Below are 16,078 nucleotides of genomic sequence, written 5' to 3'. Positions count from 1 at the left end.
TGACAGTTCTAAATGGCGTTTAAATACCTGCAAAATGATATTGAAAAAACAATAATTGTTTACCCTTTTTAATGATTTTTATTCAATTCAATTTTATCTTGTAGGAATATTAATTGCAAAAAGTTTTTTCTATACTATCTACTTGATCGATTGTACTAAAATTTTGTGTTTTTTGTATATTTTTATTTTGTGAGTAAATTTTAAAGGTTCTTTGTGGCTTTTAAATACCTAAAAAATATTGGAACAAAATTGATTTTTGATCCTTTTTATCGGTTTTTTCAATTTTGCAATAATAATGTTTTTTTCATTATATGCATAATATAATGAATTTATCTATTTTTTTTTTCACAAATAATTTAATAAAAAATTTAGCCTACCTTTTGAAGTGTCCGTAGTAAAATTATCATTTTTAATAATATTTCGAATGGTTATCGAAGTGATTAATGCAAACAAATAGCATCATATACTTCTTACCCAATCCAAAACAGGTAGCGAATGATCTATTATTGTTTAAAAAGTATTTTTAAAGGAAATAAACACATGTTTAGATCCTGAAAATTCAAATTTTTATTATATAACTTACCTGTCCAAACCAAAAATTCATAACAACAATTACCACAAACAACCACTCAGTCAATCAGTCACTGTCGCGCGTAAACTCTGCCAAAGAATAAGTAAAAAATCACTGCTATTCCTGTTTTGGTAAACTCGCGGGTTTTCGGAAAACTCTCCGGCAGTCCTGCCGATTCTACACGCCAACTGTTAAACAGAAACCGGGTTGACCGGGGTTGCTCGCGGGATTTCCTGAAAACAAGCATTTAAAATAGCGACGCACTTAAAAATTTCAATTGTCTAAGCTTCTTGTGGACCAATTTGGATAATTTTTTTTAACTGGGGTCCCATAAGTCAAAACTTTCAAATGTAATACTTTTAAAAGCGTATAGTTATTTATTTTCCATGTTTCTACGTATAAATGAATATTCAATTGCAAAATTATCTCTTTTTCCTTTTTTTTTGTTTGTTAAGGTTACAATATCAAAATTAACTGTAATAGTTTTTATTAATTCGTTAAAATGCATCTATTAATAGGTCTTTAATTTTTGACCCATTTTTAAAAAATATAAAATAAAAAAAATTGATAATATCGAAATAGAGTTTTAAATATGATATTTCTATGTCTTGAAAAATGTTAATAACTGTATTCTATATTAGAAGGGCGTGTAGATGCTTCACTGCTTCTCAAAAATGCTTATTGAAAATTGAAAAATTATTATATTTATTTGTTTATAAGCTTAAAAATTGCACAGTTATTTAAAAATGTCGTAGCCTGTTTATTCAACGGATTTCAATGATTCGACTTTTATGTAAAAGCTTGAATGGCCTTTTATATGTAAAAATTACAGGGTGTTAAAGTAACAAAATAAAAAAATGCTCGAATTTTCAATATTGCTCCAAAACGGTTAAAAACATTTTTATGAAAATTTATACGAGAATTGTTTTGTTATGACATGGCCAATAAATCTAGATATTTAGAGGAGATCTTCCAACCTTTTCCCCCCAATTTTTTTGTAATAATAATATTTGATTAAAAACTAAACGTCAATAGAATGAAATAGCTACTTTACAATTTTTGGTCTTTTAGTATTTGTTTGTAAGATAATTAATTTAGAAGATACTACATAATATTAAAAGATAATTTAAAAAAATAATATCTACATCATAGATTTCAACAGTGAATACTGAAAATTTTGAAGAATCAAAAATCTCTGTAGAAATGTACATATTACCATTACCAGCGTTTAAAATTCGGCTCCAAAATATTGTTTTGCACTAGTGATTTCTACGGAATAACCATAATCTTTCGGAAATCGGTAAAAACAAGAATCAATTGGATTAAGCTCTGGACCGTGCGGTGACCATTCAATTGCTGTATCGGTCCTCTTCCTATCGAACATGCTGTATATTGTTGAAATAAAAAGGTGATGTGTTTTTCTTGTTGCAGAAAATTGTAATAAAATATTTTTAATTTAACAGTGTCAAATAAAAAATGCAAAAATATCTACAAATGTATACCAGCTATTCTATGATAATCCAGAGAAATTACTTTTTTTTTCAATTTAAGTTGAAAAATTATTTTGCAAAAACGATTGTTCTGAAATTTTGTGGGGTTTTTATATTAAAAATATTTTTTAAAAAATAAATAACTTTCTGAAAAGTATTATTGAAAAGACTATTATTGAATTTTGACCCTTTTTTTAATGGTTTTTTCAAATTTTGCAATAATAAGTAATATAATAATTTATATTATTATTGGAATTTATTCTATCTTATAGGAAATTTGATTGCAAATTTTTTTTTTGCAATTTGCATATTTTTCACAAATTTTTTTAAAATGTAATTTTTTTAAATTTTTTCCAAAAATTGCAAAAAAACAGCCCAGCTTTTGAAGTGTCCGCATAGTGAAATTATCATTTCTAATAATATTTCGAAGCAGTTAAAGTAAAACAGATACTGTCTGGTCTATTATTGTTTAATAAAAATATTTCTAAAGCAAATCAACAGATGTTCTGTTTTGCAAAATTCAAATTTTTATTATATAACTTTTTTATAGCGAAAACTACTTTACCGATTATACTGAAATTTTGTGTGGTGTTTTTTTTTTATATTAAAACGATTTTGTGAGTAAATTTTGAAAGTTTTACGTGGTTTTTGAAATACCTGAAAAATGTTATTAAAATTACATTGATTTTTGACCCTTTTTTAATGGTTTTTGCTAATTTTGTAATGAAAGTAAAAAAATGAAAAAAAAATTGAATTTTTCCAATTTTTTCACAAATTGGTTAATAAAAAATTTAGCCCATTTTTTGAAGTTCTTGCACAGTGAAATTATTATTTTTAATAATATTTCGAAGCCATTGACACAAAAAAATACGATTGTATACGATTTTTTCAATTCAAAACAGGCAGCGCCTGATCTATTATTGTTTAAAAAATATTTTTAAAGGCAATCAACACATGTTTAGTTTCGCTAAAGTTGAATTATTATATAACTCACCTGACTAAACCAAAATTTCATACCAACAATTACCAAAAACAACCACTCAGTCAATCAGTCACTGTCGCGCGTAAACTCTGCCAAAGAATAAGTAAAAAATCACTGCTATTCCTGTTTTGGTAAACTCGCGGGTTTTCGGAAAACTCCCCGGCAGTCCTGCCGATTCCACACGCCAACTGTTAAAACAGAAACCGGGTTGAACGGGGTTGCTCGCAGAATTTCCTGAAAACACGCGTGCGTCCGAGAGGGCGGCTGTAGCCCCAGACAAGGATAACACATGTTGGTTCATTCATTCAATTTTTCGGCTTTAATTTAAGCGATGGCCCATTTAAAGGAGCACAGAAATTCGCACAGAATTTCGTACTGATGACAGGCTGGAATGAATTAATGTTAATTAATGCATGGAGATTAAAAGAGGGATGCGCTTCATGTTAAGTGCAATGAAATGGCTGAATCAGGTATTTGCAGGAGAGGTCGAGTGATGTATGTACATAAGTGGGGGTTGCTATCTATTTTAATTTTATATGAGTAAAAACGCTTTTTATATGCATTTATTTTGCTTTGACTTGCTCTCCGTTCAACACTTATTCAAAATGTTTTTCCATCTTTCCATTATATCCTTGTCGTCAGTTAAAATTGTTCCATTTTTGGTCATTATTTGTTATAGTTTTATTTCTTTATTGCTTCGTAGGTTTTTCAGTGTTCTATAAGACAATTTTACATTTTCTTTACTATTTTCTTCATTTTTTTCTCCGAATTTGTCCCAGCTTTTCTTTTTGTCATTATCTTTCACGTTTTGGTTGAGATTTGCCTTGTAGGTCTTAATATGACTTGTCTTAGTCCAGAGAAATAGGATTTTTCTCGTGACACATCTCCCTCCAGGGCGAAACCAAATCTTTTGAGTAGTATGGACATCTATATTAATATGGTATGTTAAACAGTAAATGGTTAAGTTCAATTAGTTACCACTATAAACAGCCCGGGTTAACCGATAATAGTAAAAAAGGCCCGGTTTCAGGTAAAATTTATTTTAGGCTTTATTATGGGAGTACCGTCTAGTAAGTGTTAATTGCAAAAGACCAACTCTGTCTACCTCGGTGGCTTATCGCTCCGGGTGGGTCTTAACAATGGGCCAGGTCAGATAAATTTAATAATATTTACGACCGCACCAATTGAACTCAAACCAATTACTGTTGAAGAAACCATAACCTATATGTTTCCTGCAGCCGATTTTGATGATATACATAGTTATAAACGAATGAAGACCAAAAAACGGCAAATTTTCGCTTTTCTCGTCTTTTACTAAAAAGTGAAGCATTCTAAACAAATTTGAGAATAATAAACTCATAAATCATATATAGTGTAGGAAACAAAGGTTGAACCTTGCAAAATGGACACAAGTCCGGTTTTATTTTTTTTCTGGTATATCAAGGGGTGCTTATTATAAGACTAACTTTTTCTGAAAAAATGTCGCCCCGGAACCTCCCTTTTCACCCCTTTAAAGGGGGTAATTTGTGGTTTTTGCGGAACGTAGCCCTTCCTGTAACTTTTACAAAAAATTTCTTTTATGGAAATATGAAGAGGACTATATTTTCTACGATTTATTTCCAACACCATCTCTCTATCATCCACCGTTTAGCGGGGGTGGCGCCCTAAAGTTGACAAGTTGACAAAAAAGATGTTTTTAAAAAAAATATATTTTTCCCTAACTGTAACGGAAATTAAGAAGAAATCATGAGGCAATTATTCACAAATAATTGACTGATTTTTTGGTATAGGTTTCACTTAAGGGTAATTGCCCTTTTTTTAATTACAGGGTGTTACATTTTAAAAAACCTCTTTTTATACCATCTGAACCGTTTATGCTAGAGTAAAAAGACTTTCAGAGATTACCCACGTACTAGTTCTATTTACAAATTTGTATAATGCACCCCCATTTTTTCCCCGGAACCACCCCAAAAAAAGAAGAATTAATAAATACATTGATTTTCTTGGAATCCTTCACACACAATGCCCTTTATTAATATGCTTCATATATCATTTTGTGGACGTTATTATTACCCATACATGGACACCAAAAGCAATTTCCTAGTGCAACCCCTGTAGCAAAAAAAAATAAATAAAATGGGGGGTTGAAAATTTTTTTTTGTTTTTTGCTTTTTGATCCATATAAGCATATGCTTCATCAATAGTGCTTTTCAAAAATATATATGGTTATTGCAACATCTCTGCGAAAACCACCCCTATCCTTGAAAATATACTGCAGAAACTACCCCTATCCCTTGGCGAGCATGTTTTTACGATTTTCTCATTACCTATGTATTCTTTTCAAACAAAACTTATACAAGGTTAAAGACCACTATTTACTCTAAAAATTATGTCCTATTCATTTTTTCGTATAAGCAACCGTTACGGCACAGTGGCGCCGTAAACCTCATATATGCTTTGGCGGGCTCCAGTTTTTGTTTTTTTTTTCGTCATCTGTTCGTTTTATTGATAAAGTACTTATGCAAAATAAAACAACACAGTGTAACCTACAAATTATGACTTATGCACATTTTACATTCTTTGCTCCCCAAAGCCACAGTGGTGGCCCAAAATAAATTTTTGCATATTTTCGCCACCTACATGCATTTTATTGCATTAATGCTACCTTAACAGCACAATATTTACCCTTAGGTGGTCGCTACGCAGTGGCGGATCCAGGGAGGGGTAATGGGGGTGATCACCTCCCCCCCTCTCAAACCAAGTGATATTATATTCAAAGATTATAAAAATATTCATTTATTTTTATAGAAATTTAACCAATTGGCACCCCCCTCTTAACGATGCTGGATCCGCCACTGTCGCTAAAGCATAAAAAGTAATTCTTATAAAAATAATATTAATATAATATAAGTATTTCTATAAAAATAAATGAATATTTTTATAATCTTCAAATATAATATCACTTGGTTTGAGAGGGGTGGGGGTGATCGCCCCCATCGCCCCTCCCTGGATCCGCCACTGCTTAACGACCACTTAGAGGTGAATATTGTGCTATTAAGGTAGCATTAACGCAATAAAATGCGTGTAGGTGGCGAAAATATGAAAAAATTTATTTTGGACCACCACTGTAGCTTTGGGGAGCAAAGAATGTAAAATGTGCATAGGTCATGATTTGTAGGTTACACTGTTTTGTTTTATTTTACATAAGTACTTTATCAATAAAACAAACAGATGACGAAAAAATAAACAAAAACTGGAGCCCGTCAAAGCATATATGAGGTTTACGGCGCCACTGTGCCGTAACGGTTGCTTAAACGAAAAAAATGAATAGGACCTAATATTTAGAGTAAATAGTGGTCTTTAACCTTGTATAAGTTTTGTTTAAAAAAAATGAATAGGTAATGAGAAAATCGTAAAAACATGCTGGATAAGGTATAGGGGTAGTTTCTGCACTATATTTTCAAGGATAGGGGTGGTTTGCGCAGGGATGTTGCAATAACCATATATATTTTTGATAAGCACTATTGATGAAGCATATGCCCATATGGATCAAAAAGCAAAAAACAAAAAAAAATTTTCAACCACCCATTTTATTTATTGTTTTTGGCTACAGGGGTTGCACTAGGAAATCGCTTTTAGTGTCCATGCATGGGTAATAATAACTTGTACAAAATGATATATGAAGCATATTAATGAAGGGCATTGTGTGTGAAGGATTCCAAGAAAATCACTTTATTTATTAATTCTTCTTTTTTTTTGGATGGTTGCGGGGAAAAAATGGGGGTGCATTATACAAATTTGTAAATAACACCAGTACATGGGTAATCGCTGAAAGTCTTTTTACTCTAGCATAAACGGTTCAGATGGTATAAAAAGGGGTTTTTTAAAATGTAACACCCTGTAATTAAAAAAAGGGCAATTACCCTTAAGTGAAACCTATACCAAAAAATCAATCATCTATTTATGAATAATCTCCGCAGCATTTCTTTTTAATTTCCGTTACAGTTAGCGAAAAATATATATTTTTTAAAAACATCTTTTTTAAAAACTTGTCAACTTTGGGGCGCCACCCTTGCTAAACGGTGGATAATAGAGAGATGCTGTCGGAAATAAATCGTAGAAAATATAGTCCTCTTCATATTTCTATAAAAGAAATTTTTTGTAAAAGATACAGGAAGGGCTACGTTCTGCAAAAACCATAAATTACCCCCTTTAAAGGGGTGAAAAGGGGGGTTCCGGGGCGAATTTTTTTCAGAAAAAGTTAGTCTTATAATAAGCACCCCTTGATATGCCAGAAAAAAAATAAAACCGGACTTGTGTCCATTTTGCAAGGTTCAACCTCTGTTTCCTACACTAATAAAAAAAAAAAAAAAATACTTCATCATATAAAAAAACTTCAATATGGCGTTCGTTGAATATGTCTCTTCTTATTTCTTGCTTGGAAAATTGCAAAATAAATCATAAATTTTGAGATTTTATAAATGTTCATAACTTATGTAAAAATTAAGTTAGAACCTTATTATTACACGGAATGCTGAGACTTCTTGTGCTTAAATTATATTTTAAATTTTAAAGCAATTGGTCAAATATTGGTCAAATTCATTTTTTTGCAACAGTGTAAGTCAGAAAATTATGAGGTTACAGCAATACTTTGGACAGTTTATGAAAGAAGAACGTTCCTACTAATAACTTAATTTTAAAAAATGACAAAAAGTAATTTTAAAATTATTTTGCAAAAACATTGCTTACTAATAAACAATTAGAATAACTTTTTAACCGTTACTCGTAGAAAAAATATTATTTCATATTTAGAAAGACTGAATTTTTATACACATTTAGAAAGAAAACAATTGTCCTAGGACAATTAGGGACGAAGTTAGCCCCCCCGTTTTTTCAATTCACATTTTCTTGCAAAATAATTTTGCAATATTTACAATTAATTTTTGTCATTTTTTTTGTAGTTAAATTAATAGTGTAAATCTTCTTCTTTCATAAACTACCCACAGTAGTACTGTAACTTCATCATTTTCTGACTTATAGTGTTGCAAAAAATTAATTTGGGATAAACAAAGTAAATAACTTTTAAACTATTTGACCAATTGCTTTGAAATTTATGGTATGATTTAAGCACCAGAAGTCTCAGCATTTGGTTTAATAAGAAGGTTCTAAGTTAATTTTTACACAAGTTAAGAATATTTATAAAAACTCAAAATTTATGATTTATTTTGCAATTTTCTAAGCAACCAATAAAGATGGACATATTCAGCGAACGCCATATTGAAGTTATTTATACGATTTATGAGTTTCTTACTGTCAAATTTGTTTAAAATGCTTAACTTTTTGGTAATAGACGAAAAAAGCGAATATTTACTGTTTTTGATCTTCATTTGTTTATAACTATGTATATCATCAAAATCGGCTTCAGGAAACATATAGGTTATTATTATAGATGTCCATACTACTCAAAAAATTTGATTTCGGCCTGAAGGGGGTTGTGTCACCAACAGGATATTTTTTTCCTTACTTCTCTGAGCTATCTTGCGATCACCTGTGATTACTATTACTTATCGCTGTACAATAATTTATTTCTTCTTGTACTTTGTTTCAAAACTCATATTTTTTTTAATGTTGCATCTTCATCAGGTCCATAACATATAATTAGGTTTGTAATTGTTTCCATTGTACCCATCTATTCTAAGTATACGCTCATTGAAATAGATCCAATTCCTTACTTTATTAACGATATTTTTCTTTACCATGCATGATACGCCTGCACTCTATTTTTCTATTCTACTTCACTGTATATTAGTAAGTTTCGGTTTTCCAATATCGTGGGCCCTCGCTCTCTCTTGTTTTTGTTTCTGTTATATCTACTTACAAGGATAACACATGTTGGTTCATTCATTCAATTTTTCGCCTTTAATTTAAGCGATGGCCCATTTAAATTAGCAGGAATATTCGCAGAATTTCTTACTGATGACAAGATGAAATGAATTAATGTATGGAGATTTAGAGGGATGCGCTTAATGTTAAGTGCAATGAAATTGCTGAATCAGGTATTTGCAGGATAGGTCGAGGGATGTATGCACACAAGTGGGAGTCACTGTCTATTTTAATTTTATATGAGTAAAAACACTTTTATACTCATTAATGAATAGGTGAACGTGGTCTGACAGGGCATATATTTCGAAAAGCAAAAGATTGATTTTTATGAATCTCATAACGAAATTTAAATAAATTATTATTATTATCCAATAGTAGTTTATATGCATAATATGAAATCATAAAAAAAGTTAAAAAAGAAGAGGATATAGAATGAGAGAAAACGAAATAAAGATAATATTCTACGCCAACGACGCGACGCCATAATATTATCTAGCTGAAAATGAACATGACCTACACAGATTAATTAAAGAATCCGAAGACGTATACGAAGACGAAGCTCATATACAACATGGTGATCTAAACAGAGAAAACTAAATCAATGGTGATATCAGCGGAACCGAGACGATGTAAACTGGACGTAAATAACAAAATAATAGAACAAGTGAAGAGTACAGGGGAAAAACCAGGAATGTCACTTTTTCATTAAATTTGGATTTTCTCGTCATGTGGTAGCAAAAACTGAGTACTATCGACTAGGCTATCCATTTAGAACAATAAACAGAAAGATCAGTCTTTATAAATTTGTATCCAGGCGAAGGACCAGGATTGTTCGCACGCCACTGAACAAAAATAAGGAATGTCAGCAATTTTTTGGTGCATTATTAAATTAACAAGTTAATATAGATTCCTATTATATTAAGATTATAGAATAAGAATTGCTAGAATTTTTCTAAGAATCTCCTAAATAGTTTTTAGATATCATAAGAATTAAACCTTAATTGCTGTTTATCTCAATATGTATAAAATGTGACATTCTTTGTTTTTCCCCAGTACTCTTCAAGTGATGGAAACGGAATACTTGGGAGTAAAACTGTCAAGCTACGGAAAAGTGAAAGAAGAAGTACAAAAACATGTGAACATAGCGAGCAGCAGGATGTCTCAACAACACAAGTTAGAGAAACAAATACCTCACAACGGAAACGAAAACCGCTATATATAAAGGATAATGACGTACCAGGATAATGACGTACACAGCGGAAACAAGAGCAGATACTGCGAAAATAAAAATACTGCCGGAAACAGCAAAAATGAAAATCTTACTAAAAATAACAAACCAAACTCTAAAAGACAGAGTAGGAAGTGAGGAAATAGCTATTAAAAAAAATAGAATAGTACGAATAGCAAGAGACAAATCGCCAAATGGAAGAAGATGGAAAATAAAATTATAGTTTAATTTTTTCCATAGTATTTACTATATTTGAAGTAAAACGCGCCACAAAAGAGTAGGTACCTTTGATAAAGTTTGCAGTTTGAGGCGCTTTTGTGCCGCGTTTTACTTCAAATATAGTAAATACTATGAAAAAACTTTCAAAATAAAACTACATATAATTTTATTTTCCATGGGGGACATGAAAGGAGCCTCTACGTAGATTGTGATCACTTGTGAATACAATCGGGCGTCGCCTGGAAACGAGTAATGTCAGCTAATCCTTTCAACACCGGTGCATCAACAACACAGATGCAATCAGAATCAAAACGGTCTTTATCAAGGCCATTTTTGATGACAACCTCAATTAATATTGAAGGACTATCAGCAGATAAAGAGGACCTATTATCTAATATGTGCAGAGAACATAGTGTCGATGTTCTACTGGTTCAAGAAACCCATAGAGGTACTGCAAGCCGCAGACCAAGGATTCGGGGAATGAAGCTTATACTGGAGAGACCACACGACCAATATGGTAGCGCAGTCTTCGTCAGACCAGATACCGACGTAGCTTCCACATCTCTAACAGATCAAAATGACATCGAGATCATTAGAGTGGAGATAAACTCCTGTACAGTAACGTCAATCTACAAACCACCAAACGCTGGCTTTGCTTTTGAGGAACCGAGTAACTTTCAATCAGAGCAAATCAAATTCGTACTGGGTGACTTCAACTGTCACAGTGTCGCGTGGGGTTATAACGAAACAGATTACAATGGCGAAGAACTAGAAAAATGGGCTGAAAGCATGAACCTAAAACTTATTCACGATCCAAACCAGCCTACGTCGTTCATCAGCGGAAGATGGCGCAAAGGTTACAACCCAGACAATATATTTGTCAGCGACAGAATTGGAGACCAGGTGACAAAAATCGTGGGAAGTGCCCTCCCAAAGACACAGCACAGACCAATAATTTGTCTTCCCAACGCGGCAATCAGGTACGAAATTGTTCCTTTCAAGAGAAGGTTCAACTTTACTAAAGCAAAATGGGAAAAATTCTCTGAAGCATGTGATCAAGAAGTTTCCCAGCTACAACCTTGCCCTGATTCATACAATAAATTTGTAGAAATCGTAAAGCAAGTATCACGGAAATATATCCCTAGAGGTTGTCGAACTGAGTACATAGCGGGGCTCAATGAAGAATCTAAACCCCTACTTAAAAGATATGAACAGCTATATGAAGAAGACCCTTTCTCGGAAGAAACAATACAGGCTGGGGAGGAAATGTTACATGCGATATCCGTCAATAGAACGGAGAGGTGGTGCAAGCTGGTCACGAGTCTGGACATGAAACAAAACAGCAGACGTGCCTGGAAGCTGATTTGGAATCTTGGCAACGATCTCGCTGCTCCGGCAGTCAACATGACAGCAGTCACACCCGATCAGATAGCCCATCGTCTTGTAATGAACAGTAAGACGACATCAAGAAAGAACAAGGTGAGAGCTCAACGGAATATCGACGAAGAAAGAGATGTTCTAGGTGCTTTTTTTGTCTAGAGGAGATGAGAGGCGCGATCCACAAAATGAAAGATAATAAAGTGGCTGGCCTGGACGATATCCGAACGGAACAAATAAAGAACTTTGGGCTAAAAACCGTAGAGTGGCTCGTAAAAGTGATGAATTGCTGCATCCGTACATTACAAATCCCTAAAATCTGGAGGAAAGCTAGAGTGGTAGCCCTCTTAAAACCAGGGAAGGATCCGGCGGATACAAAGAGTTTTAGACCTGCCTCTCTTTTGTGCCACCTTTTCAAGGCATTTGAAAGAGTGATACTGAACCGTATCGCTGAATATGTGGAGACTAAAATTATTCCAGAACAAGCAGGATTCAGACCGGGAAAGTGCTGCTGCAGTCAAATTCTTAATCTCACCCAACATATTGAAGATGGTTTTGAACGGAAAGAAATAACAGGAGTAGCGTTCATAGACCTAACTGCCGCCTATGACACAGTTAACCATCAACGGCTACTCGCAAAACTCTATGAAACCACAAAGGATTTCCGACTAACAAGGTTAGTGAAATGTCTCCTCCAGAATAGAAGCTTCTACGTAACGCTCCAGTCCAAGAACAGTCGGTGGAGGGACCAAAATATGGGCTACCACAGGGAAGTGTCCTCGCGCCGATTCTCTACAACATATACACCAACGACCAACCCATACACCAACAAACAAGGCAATTTATTTACGCTGATGATACAGCTGTGGCAGCTCAGGGAAGAACCTTCAATGAAGTCAAAGTGAAACTGACAGATGCCCTGAGAGACAGCTCTATACTACGATGAAAACCATCTGAAACCCAATCCTACGAAAACCCAGGTATGTGCTTTCCACCTTAGAAACAAGCATGCCCGAAGGCCGCTGGAGGTGGAATGGCGTAGTCAGATGCTGGAACACAACGAGATGCCAAAATACCTTGGCGTATGTCTGGATAGAACTCTGTCTTAACGATACCACTGTCAAGATGTCAAGAAGAAAGTAAGTGCCAGAAATAATATCATCCGCAAGCTAACTAATACAAAATAGGGAGCACAACCATACACTCTTCGCACTTCTGCCGCCTTAGCATTATGTTTTTCGGCCGCGGAGTTTGGAGCACCAGTATGGGCAAACTTTGCTCACGCAAAGAATGTCGACGTGGCTCTAAATGAAACAGTTTGTATAATATCGGGTTGCCTGAAACCGACACCTATCGAAGAGATATACCCCATAGCTGGGATTGCTTCACCACCTATCAGGAGGAAGGTCACGTCAGAGGTAGACCGAAAAAAGCAGGAGACGGACCGAAGACACCCCTTATATGATCACCAATCTCAGCCAAGCAGACTAAGATCTCGGAAAAGCTTCCTGAAAACATTAAGATCCATCCCCGAAACGCCAGAAACGCGCCGAATACACCTATGGCAAGCGTCAGCTACCGCGACACATTTTCCTCCCTCAGAGGAAATGGCTGCTGGACACAATTTACCGTATCCGACTTGGAAAGCGCTAAACAGATTAAGAACCGGCGTTTCACGTTGTGCTAGTAACCTGAAAAAATGGGAATACCAGGAGGACGATACCTGCGACTGCTATCTACTGGCATCTACTATCATGCTCATGCACAGAGATTGAGAGAGACCTGCACAGAAGAAGACTTAATTTTAGCAAATGATAGGGCCATCTATATGGCCAACCATTGGAAATACAGAATTTAAAGTTGTTGGTGTTTCAAACACGGAAAGTAAGTAGTATTTTCCATCAAAATGAAAATACAATTTTGCGCCTCGTAATATTCATATTAGCTCTTTTGTAGTTGGAATATTGTATGCGCCTCTCATTTTTACCGCATTTAGCGGGTTTTTGTTCTTGTAGTTTTTATACATTCTGTCGTGCACAGATTAAAAATATATTTTTAAAACCGCAAAAATACATCGCTGAGTGGGTAGGGAGAAAACCAATTTTTAATCAACCCTTGTTGCTGGCAATAATGGTCAGTCACCTGTTAATTCTACAATGCCAGGAAATGGTTGCCGTTGCCCTTTTGCCGGTTAATTGTTGTTCGTAACTAGAATTGGATCACCTAGAGGATAAAAAACTCAAACGTTCCTGATTCCGAACCTCCCAGTTCAGTAATCTCAACGTGTCATTTATTCGTAAAATATTTATCAAACCCGAACATAGTTTTCCAAAACGTTAAAAGAGATTTAAAAACGTTTTAGGATAGATGGTTTCAAGCGCATTTATACAAGGGGCTGTCGATTAATCACGTGAAGCTCTAAAGGGTGGGAGTGGTCCATAAAAAATCACGAAATATCACAAAGCGGAGGGGATGTAGTAATATCCCAGGCAACCAAATAACGTTTACAAAACGTTGAAAACACATCATAATTATTACCAAACCACGTCAGTTTATCACGTTTTTTTCGGCGTCGAAAGTCACGTGAATTTGTCTCACTACAATTGACGTAATTTTTATCACGTTTTAACCTACGTGACATCAATCACGTAGTTTTTATGTCGTTTTTTAGATTATTTTCAACGAAAACTTTTTTCGTTTATAAATTCGCAAAGTCGGTGTGTTATTGCGTTGCCGCTCCTGCAATATCTAGAGCAAATTTATCGATGGATTCTTATGTAGTTTTGTCTTCTGAATCCAAATCTGAAAACGGCATTTCGATACCTCTAACCGTCTTCGAGACAATCGACCTCAAATTCTAAAATGTTACGTCACAATCCGTTTATTTTCTGCCGACACACTAAACGTCAGCTGAAATCGTTGATAGTAAGTAGGCTAGTTTTTTAATCTGAATTTGTAAGCAAAGCATAGGTTATTTACATTATTTGAGTTTGATACTTCGTGAATGTCAAACTAAATTTTAAATAAAGTATTAATAAAGTATCAATGATATTTGATAGTGAATTTAATTATTATATAAAATAAATACGATGTTCAAAAATACAATTTGAGTATATTTTGAAAGCAATAATTTATTAACAATTTTAAAAAGGTTTATACGAGTATACGGCCTCCCCTTTAATGGGAATACCTAATGATAAATGGACTGTTCCATTTGTTATGAAATGAAAATTGTTATTATAGTCGGTTCGCTAAACTCAGACACAACTGGTTAATAATTATAGTAGGTAATTTTTTTGTTTTTTCCCAATTTTGTCAAAATTGGCAAGATTACTAATTATTTAGTAATTATTAACTATTTAGTAATTATTTTTTTTTGCCAAATTGGTCAAATTACTGACTAAAATCACTAGCCAGTTGTGTCTGAGTTTAGCGAACCTACTATATGAAATATTGTGTGGAATAAAAAAATTATGGTCTGATATGTGCAATTACATCCTTCTAATGGAAAAAAATATTTGAAGATTTTTCTCAAATTATGGATACCAACAACATTTTCATTTATAACTCTTTTATTTTTAATTTGACGAAAAAAAGTTATTCTTAATAAAAAGCTCTTCATGGTGTAAGATTTCTGATTTTTCATCACATATCAAATTTTATTAATTTTATACGTAGACCGGGCAGTATCGTCGCCCCCGCTAGCGAAATTATTCCGATTCGATTTTTTTGCACAATATTACTCAAAAAGAGATCCTTATAACATATCCACAGGGTGTCGGGCGGTGCCGTGGTCGAAAAATTGTTTAAACAATTTTTTTTAAACAAATTCGCAAAAATAATAAAAAAAACCCGAACATAGTTTTCCAAAACGTTAAAAGAGATTTAAAAACGTTTTAGGATAGATGGTTTCAAGCGCATTTATACAAGGGGCTGTCGATTAATCACGTGAAGCTCTAAAGGGTGGAGGGGGGTCCATAAAAAATCACGAAATATCACAAAGGAGAGGGGATGTAGTAATATCCCAGGCAACCAAATAACGTTTACAAAACGTTGAAAACACGTCATAATTATTACCAAACCACGTCAGTTTATCACGTTTTTTTCGGCGTCGAAAGTCACGTGAATTTGTCCCACTACAATTGACGTCATTTTTATCACGTTTTAACCTACATGACATCAATCACGTAGTTTTTATGTCGTTTTTTAGATTATTTTCAACGAAAACTTTTTTCGTTTATAAAATCGCAAAGTCGGTGTGTTATTGCGTTGCCGCTCCTGCAGTATTTAGAGCAAATTTATCGATGGATTCTTATGTAGTTTTGTCT

The 16,078-nt window shown here is 33.7% G+C and overlaps 1 protein-coding gene across 1 annotated transcript in view; it reads right to left on the bottom strand.

Moving 5' to 3' along the window:
* LOC114331767 (probable G-protein coupled receptor CG31760) overlaps positions 1–3,216 on the bottom strand; it is a 923,592-nt gene extending 920,376 nt beyond the window's left edge. Inside the window, exon 1 of the mRNA XM_050659675.1 lies at positions 3,056–3,216. The gene's annotated coding sequence lies outside the window, so the exon portion shown is untranslated. The remainder of the gene's footprint in view (positions 1–3,055) is intronic.
* Between the last annotated feature and the right edge of the window lie 12,862 nt (positions 3,217–16,078).

This window comes from Diabrotica virgifera, chromosome 8 (genome assembly GCF_917563875.1).
Source record: "Diabrotica virgifera virgifera chromosome 8, PGI_DIABVI_V3a".
Lineage (NCBI taxonomy): Eukaryota > Metazoa > Arthropoda > Insecta > Coleoptera > Chrysomelidae > Diabrotica > Diabrotica virgifera.
Note: the sequence above shows the minus strand (reverse complement) of the source record. Positions and strands in the feature narration are given on the sequence as shown.